At 38.2% G+C, this 18,285-nt stretch overlaps 1 protein-coding gene across 2 annotated transcripts in view; it reads left to right on the top strand.

The window, feature by feature from the left end:
• Positions 1–939: 939 nt before the first annotated feature.
• LOC102232359 (zinc fingers and homeoboxes protein 2-like) overlaps positions 940–18,285 on the top strand; it is a 161,431-nt gene continuing 144,085 nt past the window's right edge. The window contains exon 1 of one of the 2 annotated variants that reach the window (XM_014470874.2): positions 940–2,316. The gene's annotated coding sequence lies outside the window, so the exon portion shown is untranslated. Of the gene's footprint in view, positions 2,317–3,574; positions 3,625–18,285 lie in introns of those variants that run through there. The other variant, XM_023345115.1, reaches the window with a different exon arrangement.

Below are 18,285 nucleotides of genomic sequence, written 5' to 3'. Positions count from 1 at the left end.
AACATCTACAGACTGCACCCTAATTAGAGCTGAACAACAGGTAATTAGTTGCCATGTACAAATTTGTATTGCAAGAATTCTTTTCATCAGTGAAGGACACAACCCTTTTTTCATACTTTGGTATTCCAGCAGGGAACCTCTTTCCTCCAAAGCTTTTCATCTGCCAAAATTTTGTGACACCAATGGTTCTTGATTACTATTTTAGACTATTTTAAGCCTTGAGTGGTTCAGTTTTGAACTTTTGTTGCTAAGCAATGTTGCCAAAACTCTGCTTATTGGTTAAGAGCCGGCACTTTTTGCCTGGCAACATTACCTGATTGTGTATTCTGGAGACACTGGCAAGAGCCTCCAGTTGCAGAAAAAAACCTATTCTGCCAAAATGGCTCAGACTGTGGCATTGATTCTGTTCTGAAGGCCCTTATTATTTACTCAGACTTGTCTCTAAATCCATCCAAATCAGAAGATGGCACAGTCTTTGAGTTCTTGAAACACTTGGCCATGAAATAGGTAATTACTCTTTGAATTCCTATTCACATGATTTTTATCTATATATATTAAAAAGTTCATAGTTTATCAGGTTATAAAATCTGCTCAGAATAATGCTTAAGGAATTACAATAAAACATAAAATGTGAAAGCCATCTTGGAAAAATGGATATGTCAATCTTATTTTCCGATACTAAAGATTTATATTAAACTTTAAAAAAAAAAAAACAATACAATTATACACTGCTCAAAAAAATAAAGGGAACACTTAAACAGGTGTTTCACACTTAAAGTGTTCCCTTTATTTTTTTGAGCAGTATACAATTGTTTGAAAACGGCTAAATCAGAACCACAAGTAAGCAGCTTTTGTGTTACATTGCTTATGTAACAAATGGCAAGGAGTCACGTTCTTCTCAGCTTTTATTCACATCGCGCATAGGCTAATGCATCTTCTTTTTTTAAAACAAAGGTCTATAAATCTCTGTTTTAAAAAAACACATCTTGGAGGTGGTGGAAAACAACACAAGCAAAACTATCAAAAGCTGGTACTGTTCCAGCTTTTGATCAAAAGGCTATTTCCTTCTGGTTGTGAGCTTTAACTCGTTATCTTTCCAGTAAAAGGTCATTAAATCACAACAAAGACCACTCCTTGTACCATAAAACTATAACATGAGAATAATAAAGCTTTCCTATACCAAGGCTACAGTTCTCTAATAGGCCTATTGGTGTCGCCCTATGTCATGTTTTCAGAGAGGCGTGCGAGAGGAAGGTCTCACATTTATTGCATCTGATCCGCAACAACAAGCCCATTTATCAAAAATGCATGAGGCGAATGAAATGCAAACAGCCGTCTGATGAACAGGGAAACTTCAGTTCCACTCCCATATCGCTTCCCGATGAAAACTAGTCTTTGGCATCTTTAGAGGGGGATTTGGCAAGAGCTGTTTTAACAGGCTCTTGGTACTGCTGCTGCACCATGCAGGCTGTTCATAGCGAGGTCAGCCACAGGATCAAACAGGTGTTTTAAAAAATATAAGCGCTGGCAGAATTTTTTTTTTCTGTTCATCTGTAGCCATTATGTTTTGTTTATGTTTCTAGAATAAAATACATTTCGCAAATATTTTCTGTTGATTGTGACAGACTTTAAGAGATTAAAGTTGTTATTGTTTTTTAAAACAACAACAAACAAGTCTGCGCTATATACATCAAGTGAAAACTCACCCAAATCTAAATGTCAAAGAGGTAAAACAAAAAAAAAACCCACAAACAAAACAAAAACTCACACTGATACATTTGCTTATAAAGCGACATTTTTGTGAATAAATTCAGTATAAAATCTGATTGCAGCAGGAAAAGTAAATGCATAGGAAGGTTCCAGGGGCAATTAATCAATGGCATCCATGCTGTAAGTCATAAAACAGCAGAGTGGAGCAGAGCAGGTCTGCTGGAGCGGGGGACAGAGGTGCATGGCTCCCACATGCCTGCGTGTCTCTGCCGCAACCGACCAGCCTTTGCCTCGGTCCGCGGGTTACAGCTCCACAATCAAACTTTTCTGTACATTTCCACGTCACCTGGACGCCAAACATAAATTTGGCATCCTATGCAAATATATGCTGACGTAAAAGATCATGTGGTTTTTGTCGTCGATCCCCCCTATGAGCAACGAGGAGGCTTTTTTTTTCTCCTCTCTACTGTTGTCTTTAGGTTAGCTATGCTACAATCTTTACTGTACCCAGCGCTAGCTATATGCGCTCCGCACCGCACCACTCTGGATATCTGGGAATAATCAACTTCCAGCCTGTCGCACCCCGCAACTACACACCGCTCACAGGTAGGACGCAAGAAAAACTTCTTTTTTTTTAACAGCTTTTGGGAAATTTTGACCAAAGTGACCGCAAAAGTGAAGTTATTAGAGGCGGGTTGTTTTGCAGCCTGCCTGACTGACTGGCTCCCTCTCGCTGCCCTGGCTGATGCCGCTGCTAGCGACCCGTCCCCTCCATCACAGCCTCTCAGAGTGGGAATCACCTTGCTATCACCAATCGAAGCTCCACGGCAGCCAAAGTATAAATAAAACAGTTTGACTCTTGGCTGTCAGGTAACTTTAGTTTGTTATGTGGGAGCATTTATCCTCGGTTATATTTTAAAGCAGTTGTCAGAGAAGTGAATGCCGTCCGTTTCGCGTTGTTTTTTCGTGGGTAGATAACTTCTGCTGTCCCCCTTCCAAGCACCGGTGAAAGTGCCCATAATAAATTTATTAGCCAGGGGAGCTAACCGCTAGCCAGTTAGCCCCCCGCTAATGACGGGCAACCCGGTGAAGCTAAAGGGCTTTAGCTTTAGCCTCTCCCCCGCACACAAGCGGCACAAAACGTGGCTTGTCCGTTTCTGGATGTTATCCTTTCATGTCGGGAAATGTATTTGTTTTGGTTCTTTTCCTCTTCGCTTCTTCCACTCCGAGTCAGCGTTAGTCAGCCAAGTGAAGTAGAAACAAGAAAAAAATTCCAGCTTTTTCTTTTTCTTTTTTTTTTTATAAGAAAAAAAAAAACAAACAAAAAACGATGACACACTAACAGTGGAAGCGAGTGGCAGTTTGGGCTGCGGTAGTTCAAGTGTTGTTGTTGCCGCTCTACGTCGGTTCAAACGGGGGTAGCTAGCAGACACCCAGTCTGGCTGGTTGGGTCATCTGAGGTGAAGCAGCAGTCAGCGGACTGTATAGAAACATAAACGCTGCGTATGGTTGGCTGCTTTCTACACTTTTAAAACCCCCCAAAACAAACACTTAATAGACTTTACTTTCGACTTGAATTTAAACCAACTTTCTCAGTCGCTAGTGAGGTTTTTTGTAAACATAAGCGTACTGTATTTAAAACTGTTATAGGGCGCAGATTGCAACGCAGTGCCGATTAGTTTGATACGATACAGCTTTACGCTTAAATCAAATGCTCACGGCAGACATGAGGACTTTGTGGACACAATTAAGTCGATAAAGTTTGTTGAGTAATGCTTTTTAATCGCTTTAGTGTTAAACATATAATCGCTCGTTGATTTGGCTCGGAAGGCTGGTGAGCAGACGCTGACTTCGTGCCAGGGAATGACAGACTGGTTTTCCTCTGGTTTACATTGAAGCAGGCTGGATGCAGCAGTGAGTATTTTAGCTGCTCCGTGCAAGAAAGTATGTTTTAGAAATAGAAACGGTGTTAAAGGGAGTTTTAATGGAGATTTTGTATTTTTTATCAGGGGCGTTTTAGAAAGTTTTTGAATTGGTGGCCAGATGGGGGACACTAATAATATGATGTATTAAAAAAAAAAAACAGTAATGCGTCATAACAAACGATTTTATCTAAGACCACTGTAATTACATTTAGGTGGTGATAATATAATGTATATAGGTTTAAAATATGTGCTGCTTTAAAATATGAATTTCAAATTTGTGTCTCTTTAATTTATATTGAAAACTACAAAAGATTGTACTTCAAAATAAAAAAAAAGTAATTTCAAAGTTTCCTTTCTAAATAGATATTGCTCTTAATTATTCAACAGTTGATAATGAATCTTCTGCCTTTTTGTGGTCAGAATAAATGCCAGTAAATTGACTCGTAATAGCTTTTTGATTCATCCCAAAGGACACATATGGAATATGATATTTTCACCATTAAAATACCATATTGTTCCAGGCAGAGAACATTCTGTCCTGAAACAAAAATATATTCAGCTGGAATTCTTTATCAAATGGCACACTCTTCATACATCCTGAAATGAAGTTAAAAAATAAAATAAATAAATAAAATAAAATTGGCTTGAAATCTGAACCTTGTTCAGGCTGAATAAGCAAATGTTTTCTCATCAGATCAGTTGATTTTTGATATATAGGTACTTGAAAAAATTAACACTATTTGACTAATTTAAAACATTTCTTTTGATGTTATCATGATTGCAATAATGATACAGCAATAATATTCTGTGTATCTTTAGGCTATTAAAGAAAGTTATTCAAACTGCTACTTGCAAAAGCAGATAATTTTTATTTATTTTTGAGAGAACAGTAAAGGCAGTTTTGTAATAATCAATCAAGTGATTGGAGCACATGTGGTCGCTGGCAACATAACTACTGATATTGGCGTGACAAATCTGAACTAAACTTAGAAGATAAATATTTGAAAGTGACATTTAATTTCTGAAAACTGTGTAGATGTGGAGAAATGGAGTGGTGCCACTGATTCTTGCATTGACCTTCTTGGTGTATGCTGGTAAAATGGATAGAAATGTAATCAATAAAGTTGGTTTTTGTGGCTTTTAGTCAATTTTCTGAGTAGAAATTGAGTAGCAACTAAAGACACTTGAAGTTGTTAAATTTAAACCATATTTTTCAAATTTTCCTTTTTAAAGTCATGCTAAATATTAAGATAATTTTTGCATATCGTGCTTACTCCCCCTCATTAAAAAGCAACAAACAAAAAATAAAACCTACCTGGTTTATGACAAAGTAGAGGTGTAATAAATCATCCAGGTCATAATGCTCAAAAATGAAACAAGACGATAACAATACTTTGGCAAAACAAATAGTCAGATGTCACAACCTCCAATAAGAAGATATGATGTCCATTTTCCTCGGGGTTAAGCACTAAAACTTATTAGAAAGTTGTGAGGTTAGCGTTGTTGCTAAACTTGTTAAAGCTTGACACAAACATCTTTCTCCCATACAGAAACTTGCTTAACCACAAGTCCTGGCCTTCCTAACTTGCATTACGCAGATGTACAAATCATAATACAACCCTTATGAACACATCTCTGTTCTCTGCAGGACACGGCATAGTAAAAGAGCAGGAGACAAAACCTTAGTAAATTTTTAATCCAAAGTTTTAGGTTGTGTTTGCTTTCAAAATAAAATAGATAATGTTTAGATCTTAATTATTAATGTACATTAAGTTTAAAAACTGATCTGATATTTTAAAATTGAACAAAGTTTTGTTACTCAAACTTACTAATCTCTGTAATTCCTTTTTATAGTGCAGTGTGCCATATAGAAGAACTAAATTCCTCATAACTTTGCTTTCAGCTGGGTAGTTGACCTAAAAACTGCATAGAAGCCAGTATGATGTAAGACTCCTCTATTCTAATGAATCCGCCTATAGTCAAACTTTTCCCTTTTTCCACGTTCACCCCCTCTGTGCACAGTATGTTCTCTGACCTAATTTCCTTCCCAAAATCTTGTTACATAAAATCATGAATAATTAGCATGCAGCTTGCTCGCATGCGGGTTCAGGCCATATGCAGTGACTTAGTTGCAAATGGAAATGCAGCTGTGACCCATCATTGTTTTTCTCTTTTTGCCTTATAAATGATATCAGTGGAGTTTCTGAGCTGTATTTCAGCTGAGCCTTTGACCTGCTGCAGTTTGATTGTCGTTTGAAGGACGTGCAGGCGGAGGATTTCTGTCAGGCTCAGACGAACAGGTGTGCAAACTGAATTTGGGCAGGTTTTACCCTCCACAACATTCCTGACAGTGTGACTGAAGTGTGTCTTGGCTCTTGGAAATCATTGGAGAGGCTCATATTTGGCATCAGCTCCTCCTCTTCCTCTTCTCTCCTCCCCTCTCTCTCTTCTCTCTATACTGCCCGGTGACAGCGTTACCATTCACCTCCGCTGTATGGCTCGTGTTCAAAGTGTGTCAGATTTTTTTTTTACCCCCTTCTTTTTAATATTATCTTCCTCTCGCCGGTTCTGGTTCATAATCACATTTCCTCTTCCATTGACCGACTTTTTTGTCTCATATTTCACTGCCATTGTATCTGTGCCGTGTCAGGCTTTTTAATCCTATGATATGGATGCAGGGATCAGTCGGTCATGCTGCCAGTCTCAGAATCAGAGCGCGCTCACTTGCTCTTTGGCTGCTATTTATTTGTCACAAACGCCAAGACACACACACGCACACCCCTACACACTTGCACCATGCAAGCGCCCCATGCCCTTTCCTTTCCTCACTACCATTCACACATCACACACTCTCTTTTTTCCTGCTCTGACACGCTGCCGTTCCCTTTGACACGTGCATTTTGCCAATTCTTAGGAAGTGCAGCTGTGATTTGCTGCTGCCACCTGACCTGCCACACTAAATGTGCAAACCCCTACGCATAGGAACATACACACAAACTCCTGCTCTCTTTTATTGTCTGTGCTTTTATTTCACCATTTAGTCTGTTCACATCATTGGTTTCTTTAACGCAGAAAATTGCTGCTCAAATCACATTTTTTATTATTATAATTTGTGGCAATCGAGGGGGGTTGGGGGGAGACCCCATTCGAGGTTTGTGTTGCCCTCGGTGGCATTCAGTCATGAGGGCTCATGACAGCCATAAGAGCCTTGCACACAGTCACACATACACTATCCGACAGCTAATATCACATGCACTCTTTGTTGCGCTGGTAAATTGCTATTTATTTCTCTCTCTTGCTCTCTCACACAAACCCGCACACGCACACAACAAAAGCTTGCATGTCAACTGCATGATGCACACACATGCCCAGCCCTTTCTGTCCTTCTTTCACCCTTACTCTCAAACATACAAGTATTTCCAGTGCTATCGGGTGCTTTATGAAATACTGAGAGGCTACGTGTGTGGGGGTGTGTTTGGGAATGAGAGTATGAGCGCTGCCAGGTTGTGTGTGAATGTAGTGGTGGTGATTGGGTGTGTGTGTGTGTGTGTAGTGAGTCACTGAAGAACATGGGTTAGCCAGAAATCAACATGTGTGTGTGTGTCAGTGTCCACCCTACCTCTGCGCTGGGGGAAACTCAACACATGCGCCAGCCCTATCGGATCCACGTTGCTGTTTTTTGAACTGAGCCCGCCTTTCCACGTCTGCTGGGAGAGTTTCAGGGGAGCTGAGTGACAACAGGGAACTAATTCCACATGATTTTCTACCATACAAAAAATTATCTGTTCTTTGTGGAGTGAGAATAAAGAATAAAGTAATCATTATCGGTGCTTCCTTGAAGCTAAATTGGAAATCTCTTTCAAGGATTTTTATTGGTTAATCATGTTTTTTTTTTCTGCTCACAAAATTTAACAAGCCTCACATTTTGTTTTCATGAGTTTTTCTTTTGCCCTGTAAAGACCGGAGCGTTGTGTGGACTCTTTCGTTGCACACCATGAAATCAAATTCTTTAAAAAGATTTTTTTTTTTTCTTGCATCACTATTTATTGCGGCTGGAAAAATGCTTTCTGGCAGGATTCAGTGATTTTCCACCTTGGACATGCTTCCGTAAGACATTAATATTTTCCTCTGCTTTCATGGTTGTTTATTTAAAAAAAAAAAGTAATCTTGAGAAAGTTTGTCCCTACTAAATAAAAACTCCTGAATATGCATGCATCAAGTAATTTAGAAGATGTGTCTTTAAATTTTACAGCCATAATTTGAATATTTGGCCCCACCAATTTAGTTATTTCTGGCACCTCTGGTTAAGATGTTAAAAGAAACAAACAAGAATTTACTTTTTTCTCATCGGAGAAGCATAATCACAAGCTGGAAAGTTTAGAAAAATCCATAATTCGAGTACTTTTATTCAGTTGGGAAAAGTCTAAATATATATGTTTTAGATTTTTCATAAAATCATGTGTGAACTCCACATGCAGGCTTCTTAACTGCTGTTGATACCTCATCCCAACACCCTTTTGCTAATGGACCACTGTTTATTCTCCTATTTATCAAGGTGACAGATGGATTTCTGACCATTTCTCATATCTTCTCCACAGAGGTAAACCAATTGTGTATTCATTTGGCCAGATCGTGTTGAAAGACTTAAATAACTGATTGAGCACTTTACATTTTTTTTAGTTCTTCTGCTGGTAGATGGTAATTTCTTTGATTTGAAGCTGCTTTTATTCAATATTATGCCAGTGTGGAATATGGGGATTATGGAATTCAACCTTTTGGGCTTAGATTATACAGTTCGACTGCAGACAATAATCTGTTAATAAAGTTTTAGTAAAAAGACATGTAGGACAAAGCTAGTTTCTGTTGCATTCCCTTGACACAATGGCATGGTCAATCATGACTGCTCTGGTGCTTTTAGAGAACTGTAAACATGAGACTTTTATATGAATGTGAACATAAAGTTCATCAGATTTTCTTTTTCCAGCACAATCACACAATCAGATTGTGTGTGTTCAGTGAAATGCTCCTGCCTTGATGCTGAGTCTTCCAGTGTGTTACTTTCTTTCTATTCCTTTTTGTTTTCTTTGTGATTCCATAACTGAATATATTTAATGAAACAGATTTTCATTTTTCTGCTTCATTGAGCAGCATCTTTGTCACAAATCAAAACTGTGCTCTTATTTTTTTTTACACCCGTGTGTATTTAGCTGTAGAACAAATAATCTTTTTGGCTTGGAAATGACTGAAAGTATTCAGATGTTTTGAGGATGTGTACGTTTTCACAGTGGTTGACATCTATGCAGCAACCACATGCTTTGCTTCATAAGTCGCTCAAAAGGAATGCAAGTGCACAGTCCTTTCTGCCTTTTGTGTTCACTAAAAAAATACTGAGGTAGATGACATCTTGTGACAGATCTGCATCTTTGAGCACCTCAGTACCAGACAGTTGTGGCCAGTGATTCAGAACGCTGAAGACCGGGTTATCCTGAATGACTTGGCTCACAGACGGTTTTATTATTGATTTATTGCCAGGCTCTACTCAAGAGGTTGATATGCATCTTTAATAATCCTCTGAAAGCCCATTTTCATTTACAAGACAGCTTTGAAGCGCACATTTTAGTTTAACAGGCTGCCTGAGCATCTCAAAGGTGCTTTGTTTGGAATGGCTTCAGGGCTGAAATGAAATATTTCAGACCCCTACATACAGGACATTAATAACTTGTTTCTTTGGGGTTCACTTTACACCATGCTTGATGTAAATACAAACAACTACTGTGCCATAATATTGATTTTAAGAGTAATAGATAACTCAGAATTGTCCACATCTGATCTGACGCTCGTTGTGTTTCCACTTTATTGCTCTGGGTTCTCGCGTTATGCAGTATTGACCTATTAGAGCTGAATAATAGCTATAGGGACAGTAATGTTTATTCATTACAATGTCTGAGTATCTTGTCATCTGCATTCTGCTTCAAAGGCTTTTACAGGCTGCCACAGACATCAACAGGAAACGCTGAATACTTGGAATTGTTAAAAAAAAAAAAAAAAAAAAGTCTGGCAAGGAGAAGGTCAGATTTTGGGAGTTTTGCATTGTGACACAAGAAAAGGAGATTCAGTCCAAAAATGTCACAATCTGAAACTCAACATGCGTTAAAACAGAAAGCAAAGAATAGAATATGTCAAGCTTACTTTACATCCAAACATCATGTTTGCCATAAATATGCAAAGATAAATCAAACTTCAATTCTATGGCAAGAAGAGAAATGCAAATAAGTTATTTACCAGCCGAGATAAGACAAACTCAGTTGTGGGTGTGTGCTTGTCAGCTGTGAGCTTTGAAAAGTGATTAATATTAATGCAACATGAAAATGAAACAGGCGTCCTTTTTCTCGCATTCGCCTGCAGGACGAGCGGTATAGAAAGCTGGTCCTCGTCCAGCCCTGCAGGGAGTTGTTTGACTGGGAAACAAACCGGCAGTAAACCCGGCGTCCTCCGCATGATGAATTGTCCGTCCGGGCCAATCACTGACAAATGTGTCGCCTTGTTTTTGAGCTGTTGCTGCAGTGTGTCCCCTCTGGGCCAATCAGTTTAACATCGATCTGTAGCTCAGTGCCGCCCACTGCTTCATCAGCCGCATCTGAAACAGCTCGGAGGGAGGTCACATGATGTTTGAGAGCCGGATGTAAAATAAAATGAAAAAAAAAGAAATGTCAGAAAATGATTGGACACATGGCCTGTTTTTGAGGGGTCCTTTTGTAGGAATGAGTTGGAGGATTCCTGTTGATTTCCTTTGTCTTCAAAGAGAACCTAAACAAGTTTGTGGGGATTGAAAATTGAGTTTGAAGTGTGTCTTTTATTAATGATTGATCCCTTGTAAAATGAAAAAAAAGATTGGTGTTCTAAAAGGCTGTTTATAAGAATAGTTTCAAGCTGTGGTATTGACACAAATTTACAAAGAAATATATGAATTGCAACAATATAACATTTATCGTTTGATATTGATTAGAGAAGCAATGAGAAATCGGTTTCTGATCGTAATCCATTTCTTTTTCTTTTTTTTGTAACTAGCATTTATGATTGACCAGTCGACCAGAAACTTTACTGAAAGCTAAAGAGTGCTACTTAGTCATTTAAATAGTTGGTTTGAATACATTCAATTGTGATGTTTTAGCAAATGTCTGCATTCTCTTGGGAATAGAGAATGCAGACATTCCTAGTTAATTATTAATTAATTAATTAATTTAATTAATTATTACAATTAATAATTTAATTCTTAATTTAAAGAATTAAAGTTTTCCTGATGTTTGTTTTATTAAACATCAGGTAAACTTAGTAGTACGGCTTAATCTCTAATTTTATAGAGCAATTATACAGCAATTTTAATGATGTCTTTGTTCGAGTTGAATATGCCTTTCTTGAGAAGGGAAAGGTTCTGTAAGCCCACTGACTGATGGTGTGCAGCAATGTGTGGGGAGGGGCAGCACTGTATTTCTTTATGTTCCATGCTGTGGAAAAAAAAAATACCTGGTCAGTCATTAAATATAGTTTAAAATGTAGTGGCTTGAAACTACGACTTGAAAAAACAGTGATACCTGTGTCCAAAAAAATATTAAATAAAAATGAACAGATCTTTATTCCAATATAAACATGCCTGCTTTTACAAGGTGGAAATTATATTAAGTATATGCAGACTGCACTATTAAGGTGTCATTTTGACAGAAATTTCTCCCTATGCTGATAAAAAGTTGCCAAATTTGTTTGTTTAATGCCATCAATCATCCAGTGAAAGGAGGTGTCACTTCTCACCCCCCCATCCCAATTTTTAGAGCGAAACACTTCAAAAACAGATGTTTGTTACCGCTGCTTACATTATTTCTTTTTAAATCTCCAAAAGTCATTTTTTATTCATGAAGAGAGAAAAGACTGCTTATTTTCTCATTAAAGCCTGCAGTGTGTGTGTGTGTGTGTGTGTGTGTGTGTGTGTGCGTGCGTGTGTGTGTGTGTGTGTGTGTGTGTGTGTGTGTGTGTTTCTCAATTACTAAACACATGAGTGACCAGCAGCACTGATGGGCTCATCAGACAAAAAAAACCTCAAAAAACAACCCATCTTAGATTAGCTTCCCTCCGCCCCTGAACTGTGAATTGTTGAAGCACCATCTCCCCCCACACACCCCCACCACCACCAAACGTCTCCTTGTCTGGATCGTTAATTTAAATCTTGTTTCAAACCCTCATTTATCCAGAAAAAGCTCACTGAGCACAGTTGCCCCTTTTTCATCAGCGTTCTCATTGATATTCATATGTTTCCTCATGTTCACACCTGGGGGCTGCCCGCAAACACTGCCGTCCAGATTCATGAGAAGCTCCAGCAGAACATCAAGCTGCTCTGTGTACGAGAACTTCAGCTCTACATTTTTTATTCAGTTCTCCTCCAACCCCTCCTTTATGACCTTCTCAGCTTTTACGCGCTCGTAGAGTGGAACTTTGCGGACGCGAGACTGTATCTCGAAATCTGCCTCGGCCGCTCCACGCGCTCCTTTGTCTCTATTGCCGTTTGACAGCAAATCCTGTGTTGAGCAGCCATAAAACTTCTAAAATCAAGTGGAAGCCATCAGTGTTAAACAGGTTAACAGTGTAGCAAGTAAATTAAATGAGTTTCCAACGTTCTCTGTAGCATCACTCTGAGACCATATAAATTTCATAGTCAGATTTGGCTACACATTTTCTGATTCATTTTATATTTTGTTCTTCATAAGCTGACAAAGGGAGTGTTCTTTTCCAAGGCTAGAAAGCACCATATTATTGCTGCCTGCATGTCAAGAGATGAGACTTGAGCCCATTTTAACACCTTGTTTTTGACATACTGTAGTTCTCTGTGAAACTGATGTCAGCTCATGCGGTCTGTCAAACTCCCTTTTAAACATATTTTTAAGAGTGCAATCTTCCATGTTCATGTTCCACTAGTCTACAGCATGCTATTGTGATATTATTGATCAAATTGGTTGTGAATAACTCACATTTTCCTGAATCGTTGTTTTGTTTTTTTTTTGTTTTGTCTTCAAGATATCCCTACCACCTTTATGAACTTTAGCACCTCATCCACAAAAGATGTGATGTGGTGGCTGGTTCACTTTTGGAGAACAGATAACTCCTAATCATATTCGAGAGTGCAGTTAGAGCCTTATGAGATGGTGCATCAGAAGATAGGTGCATTCTAATGGACATGTTTAGGAACAATATTCAGGTTATGGTGTTTAAATGATGCTCCGTTTGAATGAAGGGTCTCAAAGTCTGACTAGAAAATTAATTGCCCAATTAAAAACATAAATTGCCCATTCAGGACTTGAATAGAAAATATTCTAAATACCATTACACCACCACCACCAGCAGGCTCTACTGTTGGAACCAGCCCCAACGGCTCTGTGGTATCATGCTGTTTATCCCTAATTCTGACCTGGCAACTAAGATATGGCTGTTTTAGAGATGGTATTCCATTCCTCCAAAGTATTTTATACACACAGCTGCCATTCACTAAACTTTTTTGGGGTCGGCCCCCATTCAAAGTGAGGATTTGTTGATCAGAAGTTTCTGGAAGCTCATGGCACTAACCAGCATTCAGATGTTTGGACTTCATTGAGTGTCTTTCCCATGTCTAGATGTCAAAATGTACTGAGTTACTGCCAAGTGATTGGTGATTATCTTGCATTGAACGCATGCACTTGCAGGTGGATGCGAGGTGAGTGTATATTATTGGCTTGCAGAATGTTAAGGCCCCCACAGACTTGGGTGTACTTCAGTCTGCAGAAGTTCACACATCTTCAAAGTGGACTCAATGCAGATGCCCACTGGACATACTTCAATTTTTATGTGATACTTGAATTTTTAAGTATCAGGTATCATATGACCACTACATATCACTACATACCTGACATGAAACAGTATTCACACCAGACTGCTTTTTATGCCTCGCTGAACTTTAAGTTTAACAGTTTGTTCAACTACTTTGAAAGACGTGCATCTTCCAGACTTTGTGCCCCACCGATATGTGTACAATGACTGCCTTGGTGGAGAAGAAACGGGGCTAGGTGCCCTCCTAGCTTATCAAACTTGCTAGTATTGATTCGGATTGTGGGAAACAAAGTATTTTTTGGTCACGAAAAATGTAGGCAGTCTGTACAGTCTGAGGACAGTGTGTGTGTGACCCACAGAATATGCAAAGCATGCCCAAGTATGGTTGAAATACAATGTCCTGCTAAATATTTCATCCAGCATGTCCTTGGAACTGCAACTGTATGACAGCTTTGATTTGATATATTGTGCAGCTTTAGTGAATTGCTGGGAAATGTTTTCAAGTGGCTAAATTAGATTTTGGGAAATGATCAAATGCAGAACAACATTTGATCTTAGAGTACTAGGGGAAGCAGGTACAGAAGATAGATGAATGGAAGTTATTTAACTGTCAATATTGATTTCCGAATTTCTTCGAAGTCTGACATTCCAATTCTTATTTTCCTTTTAAGGACAATGACTCATTCAAACTCACTCCCGAGTCTGAATGAAATTCAATTATTGTGACAATCAATTATAACAAACATAGACAAAAATGTGTATATTTATTTGTAAAAGTGCATGTTTTTTGTGGAGGTAGTAGTTTTGAATCAAACAGTGTGGCATTATTTCCCTAACCTCTGCGTTATTTTTAACTAAAGAACATGCTGCATATTGATCTAAAAAAATAGTGGACATTTTCAGTTTTGATGATTGGTATCAGAATTTCTGATGACCAGTCAGAGCTGATTGTTTGAAAATTGGATAATTAATTTTTTTATTAACTTTTACAGGAGTTCTTTAACTACCCCAACCCTCTCTTTGAAATCTGTACTTGAATGTATGTGATTCTGCAAAGAACTGAAATATTATCCCCTGAATTTGGTAACTGCTGAGCACAATCTACTTCACTTTTGGTGTCTAAAGTTGCAGCTATTATTGCAAAATGTTCTTAGTCTTTTATCTTCCCTTAAGTAAATATATTGTTTTTGAAAGGTTAAACTATATCCCAGGGCATCTGAAAAAAATCAGAAAAGTTTGCTGTATAACTCAAAGTGAGGATGTTTGTTGACATTGGTTGGTTAACTGTCAAAAAGGGGATTCTGCTCTCTATATTTATTCCACAAAAAATGTAGACTAGAAAAATAAATGCAAGCATAATGCTTAAGAGTTGTTTTATATATATATATATATATATATATATATATATATATATATATATATATATATATATATATATATATATATATATATATATATATAATTTCCTGTCTGCCAGCTTCAGTTGTTATTCGTAACACAATCAACATGGAACATCCGGAGGGAATTTCTTCATATTTGGCACAGATATTGATTTGGACTCAGGGATGAACTGATTAAAATTTGGTGGTCAAAGTTCAGGATCACTCTGACCTTGCAGAACGGAATTTTGGCCACAGCTCAAGAATTTGTATGTTGCATTTTACACAAATGTCCACCAGGATAAAGTTCCAAAGTGATAAAACTTTATGCAGTTCAAAGATCAAAAATTTTTTCTGGACACAATTCAACTCATTATCTCATGAGCAGAAGGGAGTGTGGGGGGAGAATGAATGTAAACAGGAGCAAGACTGTTTGGTAGAAGGACTCAACCGCGAGGAGATAATTTAAGTTGGTTTCTATTTTCATTTTGGACAGATTAAATTAACCACGCCATTCAAACCTGCTCTTCTCCACGTTTAGGAATCACAGGAATCTTCTGGCCTTTTAGGCTCCCATCAGTTGCTCACACAGGCTCAGTGCAAATGGAAAATTGTTTCTTGGCTGCAGCCCGCAGAAAAACAAAACAGCTCTGTGTCAGGGCTAGGGAAGCTTTCTATTCAGGCGACGTTTCTATGAAACACATCGTACAGTCTGATTCAGGTGGAGGAATGAAGCAGGCCCTTGGTTCCGCTGGAGGAGCAGAAAATCTCTGAATACATAGCAACTACGTCGCAGAGTATAATTTGCTGCAGAGAAAATTCGCAGCTGTGACTTAAAGCTTGAGAGCGTTTCCCACCTGATTTGTTACCAACAAACCCAGCAGAGGAAAAAACATGGTTGACCTGTCAGGGTGTTGTAGGCAAGCTTGAAAAGGTAGAATTAAGGTTACTCTTTCATACGTAGAAAGTAGTGGTCAGAAAAATGCAAAATTGCATTTATAACTTCTCTAACCTTGATGTGGTGTGTAGCACATGGTGATTTAAAAAAAAAAAAAAGTTGCTTCATACCAGACAAAAAAGCTGAAAATGAATATGGTGCTCAGAAGTTGGGAACTGCGTTTTACAATGGTCACCACCCTTTCTGAATTGTGTGGCTGGGTGCTTTCAAAAGGTGATTTATAAATGGGCCAGTGCCATTTAAAAACCTGCAGAGGAGTTTTCCCTTCACCTGGATTTGGGCCAGTGAGCGTGAAGGGATTAACTGCTTTCAGCATTCTTCATCAGACTAAAAAAATCGCTTGATTGCTTCTTTACAAGAAATAAAAATTCAAATCGCACACTGGTTGGATAATTATAAGTGCATAGTAGAAAGCAGCTATAATTTTTTGAACATGTTGCATTCTAAAACTAAAGGGCTTTTTTATTAAAGTTTTATGACTTTTTGTTTATTATTTGTTGAGGAGATAATTGAAAGGTCCAAATAGGCTGGATGGGTATTGGATTTCTCAAGCAGAAATATATATATAAAATCAAGTTTTCCAGCAGACACCAAACCCCCTTTTTGTGTTAGCTGCTTCTCTGTTATTTTCTGAAAATATGCCAAAATATTGTGCTGTGGCATTTTTAATGGACACTGTGGTGGGTTATCTGAGTATACAAAGTAGAATCTGTCACATCTTCTAACACCAAATCAGCAACCTTCCACTTTAGCTTAGAGATATACCGCCAACCTCTCCTGTTAACAAGACATGGAGTGACATCGGCAGAAAAAGTAGTGCTGTGGTTGGTCTTTGCCCTAAGCTGCACTTTGCTAACGCCTAATTTTGTGGCTCTGTCATATTGTTCTTTTTTCCTCAACCAGTGCATTTAGTTTTTAACAAGAACTTTACCAGGAACTGATCCTGACTAGGTCTGTTTAACACATGTTTGACTAACAATAGTCTCTGCTGAAATGCACCAATCAATCTGGCAAGTATTGGAATCTGATTTCCCATGATCTGTCTTTAAATGATGATCAGCAGGTGAAATACTGAAAAATCTTAATTTATTTATTCCTCTAAAATCTCTCACAATTTTCACTCTATAAACACTTCACCCAAATTCTCATACTGTGATGCACTTTTTTGAGTTGTGGTTAATAAAAATTTGCTTTACTGCATGATGGGTGGTGATCTTGTAATTCCTGTTGGTTTCAAAATGATTTTCTTTATTTAATTGTTGGCTGGAGCTTTTTTTTTCGCATACAGTTGTTATAATTTAAAAACTGTGAATCAGTACGCCAAATCTGAAAGAAAATCGTAATCTTTCATCGACCAGGAAAAGCCTAATCACTGCATCTCTGTGAGAAAAAACATCATCCACTTCACTATGTAATATACTTTGCAATTTTAAATAATAGGATGCATTTAGCTAGCACCTCAGCTTGAAAATATTCTGTTAAATAGTTAATCCTTTTGCAATCCTTAACACTTCAACAAACCCCTTGTGCTGCTGAGGCAACCATCACACCAAACGTGCTGAATGTGATACCCCCCAATGGAGGCTTATTCAGCTCGAATGAAAGAATCTGTTTCACATCCAAGTGGGGAGAATGTTACTCTTCTTCACAAAACTGTCCCTTTCACATTTTTAGAAGAGAAGTCTAAAAAGGATATCAGGGGAATTGAACCTGGGGCGAAAACCGATGCTCCAATCAATTCCAGAACCCGATCAGTTTCATCTGAAGCAGGCTAAAAGGAAGGATCCCTGATAAGGACGATCTAGCAAAAGAATTAGATTAAATGCGACTGTGTTGTCACAAAGCTGCTGGACTGAGTGAATGAAACCGAGAATAGAAGTAGTCAATGGAAGAGTACACTCAAAGATTTCTTATAACAATGAGAAAGTAAAGAAGGCATGCCCAGATATGTTCCATCTCTGAATGCTAATAGATGTTAATAACCTATTATTACTGCATTGAATTAGACTACAAGGAAAATAACATTGTGTGTGAATAATGGCGGGTTTTCTGTCAGAGGCCAAGAGGTCGAGCTCAGATGTGTCAGAAATTAGAATCATTTGAGATCCCCGTTAACCGCTGGTTTTTACAGGTCGAGTTCCTTTGAGGAAAGTACGGAGCTTTTGGATGATACCCCGGCTGATTACTGCAGGCCTTCAGCGGGTTCAGAACCACATCGCTGACATTCTCCTTTTTCCAATTGGTGTTTGGTTTATTAGTCTTTTTCAGCTGCTCTGCTGAAGGGATTCTGATAACGTCATGGAGCTCCAGGTGAATGTCAGGATTCAACTAGACTTTTAATTCAAAAAGGATAAAAAAAAGTCATTCCATATATTTCCATATACTTGAAATAAGCAAAGTTCTGTCCTAGCAAAGCAAAACAATATATGGATTTATATTTTAATATAATGGTGGAAGTAGGAAT

Source organism: Xiphophorus maculatus, chromosome 13 (genome assembly GCF_002775205.1).
Source record: "Xiphophorus maculatus strain JP 163 A chromosome 13, X_maculatus-5.0-male, whole genome shotgun sequence".
NCBI classification, from domain to species: domain Eukaryota; kingdom Metazoa; phylum Chordata; class Actinopteri; order Cyprinodontiformes; family Poeciliidae; genus Xiphophorus; species Xiphophorus maculatus.
Note: the sequence above shows the minus strand (reverse complement) of the source record. Positions and strands in the feature narration are given on the sequence as shown.